The following is a 4,775-nucleotide window of genomic DNA, read 5'->3' as shown; positions in this document are numbered from 1 at the left end:
GCAAGGGTGCCTAACTCCTGATATACCCCCACATGCAAGTGTTTCTGGCCCCTGATATCTGACCAGCCCTCCCTCCTCCTTCAAAGCTGACACAGCACAGGAAGATTTAAACCTCTCCACCCAGCCAATGTCCTCCCCAGTCATCAGGTTGTTCATTTGATGAGCAGGGAGCAATGATTTTTTTATTTAAAAAAACCACCACCCAACCCATGGAGGGGAGGGCAACCAAGATGATCAAGGGTCAGGAAACCAAGCCTTCTGAGGAACAGTTGAAGGAGCTGGTTATGTTTAGGAGACTGAGAGGAGAATTCTGAGCATTCTGTTTCCATGTCAATCTGCAACCAAATACATACTGCTAAGCCATTCCTAGGGTAGTAAAATGAGATCGGCCTAGTGAATTCTGGTTTCAGACAAGGGGTATTTCTAGCCCTACCTGTAGAGCTCAGGGATTGAACCTGGAGCCTCCTGCCTGCAAGGTGATACTCTGCTACTTCCTTCCTCATGGCAGCCTCCACACCCACATCCTCAAGGAGAGTCCAGTCTATTACGACAGTCACAAAACAGTGAGCTACTAAAGGGCGGTGTAGTGGTTGGCACATTAGCTGGGAAGACCTGTCTGAGCCTAGTCTACATAAGAAGAAGATCATGTGCCAGGCCATATCTGTCCCCCTATTGTCCACCCTCCTATTGTATTCACAAATCCCACATCCGGCAAATGATGTCATCACTCATGCTATTATGGGGTGAGGGAGAGTTCTGTGCTCTCTGACTTTCCTGATCCACTTTGCTCCCAAGGAATTAAATTCAGAAGACTAGTCAAATATATTATGGAGCAATGGAAGAGTTCCCTAAGTAGGTATAACTTTGCATGCGTTTAGATAAGAATCAGACCAGGTGTTTAGTCAAATCAAGCCTCTGTACTTTCTGAGTCACAGCCTTGAAAGGCAGCAACAAAGTCTTGTGGGAGGAAGGAAATTCCTTAACTCTAGTTCCTTGTTCCCAGATAATATGGCAAGGCCTAGCTGTGTCCCAGATTTTTATGTTTACTAACAGAAACACTGTTTGTGCCGTGTTGGATGTTACAAAAGCACCATGAACACTGCTAGAACCAGTGCTATTTTTATAGAAAAAGATGTGCTGAAACTCAACATAAACACCTTACTTGTTCTCTTACAATGGCAATGGCAGCTGCCTGAGAGGTTCCAGAACTGATTTTTGCTGAGTTCCAGCTGAAAAAAAAGCCCTGGCTAGAACAATATGGGATTTTGCTATCCACTTCTTAATCAGATTAGGCTGCACCACTATGCCTGCTTAACCAGGGGAACATCCTATGGAACTGAACTAGACGTAGTTTTGAATATAGATGTATAGGATTTGTTTGTTCATAATCCACACTTTTTTATATGCCTGTTGTCTTTGTCCATGGAGTTTTCTTGGCAGGGATACTGGAGTGGCTTGCCAGTTCCTTCTCCAGGTGGATCACGTTTAGTCAAAACTCTCCACTATGACCTGTCCATCTTGGGTGGCCCTGCATGGCATAGCTCATAGCTTCTCTGAGTTATTCAAGCCCCTTCGCCACGACAAGGCATTGATCCATGAAGGATCAATGACAAACCTAGACAGCATCTTAAAAAGCAGAGACAAAGGTCCGTATAGTTAAAGCTATGGTTTTCCCAGTGGTGATGTATGGAAGTGAGAGCTGGACCATAAAGAAGGCTGATCGCCGAAGAATTGATGCTTTTGAATTATGGTGCTGGAGGAGACTCTTGAGAGTCCCATGGACTGCAAGAAGATCAAACCTATCCATTCTTAAGGAAATCAGCCCTGAGTGCTCCCTGGAAGGACAGATCGTGAAGCTGAGGCTCCAATACTTTGGCCACCTCAAGAGAAGAGAAGAATCCTTGGAAAAGACCCTGATGTTGGGAAAGATTGAGGGCACTAGGAGAAGGGGACGACAGAGGACAAGATGGTTGGACAGTGTTCTCGAAGCTACGAACATGAGTTTGACCAAACTGCGGGAGGCAGTGCAAGACAGGAGTGCCTGGCATGCTATGGTCCATGGGGTCACGAAGAGTGACCCCATGGACCATAGCGACTAAACGACTAAACAACAACAATCCACACTTCCATAAAGTATAACAAGGTGTCTGACAACATACATTATGTAATAAAATCAGTCTATAAATAGCAATACAACATCATTTGAAACATCAATAAAACATCAGTAGGTACTGGCTGGTTTAAAAGAGAAATTCATCTTACGAAGGCCTTGTAAAGGCTTCAGACACAGATTTCTATACCACACCATGGTAGGGACATGGGTGGCTCTGTGGTCTAAACCACTGGACTTCTTGGGCTTGCCGATCGAAAAGTCGACAGTTCGAATCCACGTGACGGGGTGAGCTCCCGTCACTCTGTCCCAGCTCTTGCCAACCTAGCAATTCGGAAGCACGCCAGTGCAAGTAGATAAATAGGTATCGCTGCGGCGGGAAGGTAAACGGCATTTCCGTGCACTCTGGTTTCCATCATGGTGTCCCGTTGTGCCAGAAGCGGTTTAGTCCTGCTGTCCACATGACTTGGAAAGCTGTCTGCAGACAAACACCAGCTCCTTCGGCCTGAAAGCGAGATGAGCGCCACAACCCCATAGTCGCCTTTGACTGGACTTAACCATCCAGGGGTCCTTTACCTTTTTTACCACACCATAAAATATTGTTATGTAATAACACATTATTAACGTTACAAACAAGATATAATGTGCCCATTACGTTATGAAAATCATTCCTTAACCCTACCTTAGTGTTATAAACCATGAGTGTAGATCCTTCCCAGGTCTTTTTTAACACAAAGAGAAGTCTCACTCCTTTGATCCTTCCTTGTGCTAACACCCCATAACCCCAGGCTACTACCTCAAAGGAAAACAGACTGACTCAATTAACCCAGTTTAGGAAGTTTGCCCAACTTAATTAGCTCTTCATATGTGCCAATACCAGATGCTTGGAAGCGGGTTGAACACACATCCTAATGCACACGGGTTTAGCTTACATTCTGACACTTGGTAGTCTGATATACAGTTTTATCGCACCAGCGCCCTAATTAAATTCTAACATTTACTGAACCCAGGAACTTAGCACCTACAAACCCATAGGTAGCATTGTTTCTAAGTACTGATCTTTCCAAAAATCCAAAGAAAGACAAGCCTTTGCTGATTTTTAAACAGAATCTGGTATAAGAGTCATTGCTTGGTGGTTCAATAGCTGTCATCCACACAGCCATGACTCAAAGAGCCAACAGCAGCAGCGACTGTTCCTGCTCAAGGAAAATCTCACCTAACCCGGAAGTATTTAGTCTTCTTAGGTCACGGACAAGGTGGATGGGGTCCTGATCCCAGTAACATTCCTGATCCACTGATAGCTATGTTACAGCGTCAAAACATTCCCAGGCTGTGTCAAGATTCTTTTTCTGTCAATATTATTCTTTGGGGGGGGGGGGAATGGAGTCTCACAGTGACGTTGGTTGCAGATCCACAAGGCACAAGGAAGCAAGGAAGCAAAATGCACGATCTTGGATTTAAAAAGGGGCCACAAGTTTACAATCTCCAATTGTACAAGGTCTTTTTAATTGCTTACTCCATTCTTCGGTATTCATATTCACAAGAAGGTAGATGCTGTCTCCTGGTTCGTCATTCGCCCCAAGTGACCCCAAACTGTCTCAGAGCTCAGAAGCAGTTGAAAGCACCATTCCTGATTCCTCACAGCCCCCACACATTAAATGATGCGCCAAGAGAGGCCTCCCAAGGCCCATTAGCTTTGGGTGAGTAATGCCGTCCAGCCCTCAATTCTCTCTGAGACTAGTAGTCCTGATAAGTACATCTATGGAAGCCCATTTCAACTTTCAACTCATGTGTCTGCAAAGGGTGCTCACGCCTTGTCTCTCTCTCTCTCCACCTGAACTGACCCCAACATCTATGACCTCATAATAATAAACATCACTTGCCACAAGGAGTGAGATGTGCAGGGCAGAGTAGGCAAGAAGGAGATGGGATCCCTGAGTAAGAAAACAATTATTAAGTCATAAAGAGGAATGAATGCATAAATGTCAAACAATTTGAGAACTGTTAGAAAGCTGGGTTACCTTATATACAGTGGTGGAGGAAGCCGAAAGGGGTGGGGCGCGCCTCGGGGCCTCCAGAGTCTGCCTGCCTCCTCCCACTCAGCCGCCATACAGCTGGCGGGGAGGCAGCGGGTTTGGGCAGCAGAGACGCGTGGCTTGGGCGCGCTGCAGGCCCCGCGATGAGTGCCACCCGGCATTTTGTTACGCCCCTTAGTGGTGACACCCGGGACGGCCCTCACCTACCGCACCCAATTCCTCTGCCCCTGCTTATATAGGCAGCATATTTCCACTTTGGGATGGCCAACCTGCATGGGGCAGTTGTGGCCTGCTCAGATATATCCTTCATCTTCTGCTCTGTACCATATACAAATCCACACCCACCCCTACATGATGTGAGGGGAGGAGAAAGGTGTGGGATTCTGCCTTTGGCAGCACAATATAGAAATACCCTCTTGAACCAAATGATTCTAGGTGGGGAAAAGTTTTTGCCTCTCCTCCCTTGTTTATCCTCATTGCCTGGGACTCACACTGCAGCTTTTCAAAAGAAGCTCGATGAAGAAATACGTCTGTTGTCATCTTGTTGCCACATCCTCCTGCAAATTTCAGTTATGTGTCCACCCATTTGAGTCCTATAAAAAGCAGGCGTAGGAAAGGCAAACCTTTTG

This window comes from Zootoca vivipara, chromosome 12, assembly GCF_963506605.1.
Source record: "Zootoca vivipara chromosome 12, rZooViv1.1, whole genome shotgun sequence".
Classification (NCBI taxonomy): Eukaryota; Metazoa; Chordata; class Lepidosauria; order Squamata; family Lacertidae; genus Zootoca; species Zootoca vivipara.
This window is presented reverse-complemented; position numbering follows the sequence as displayed.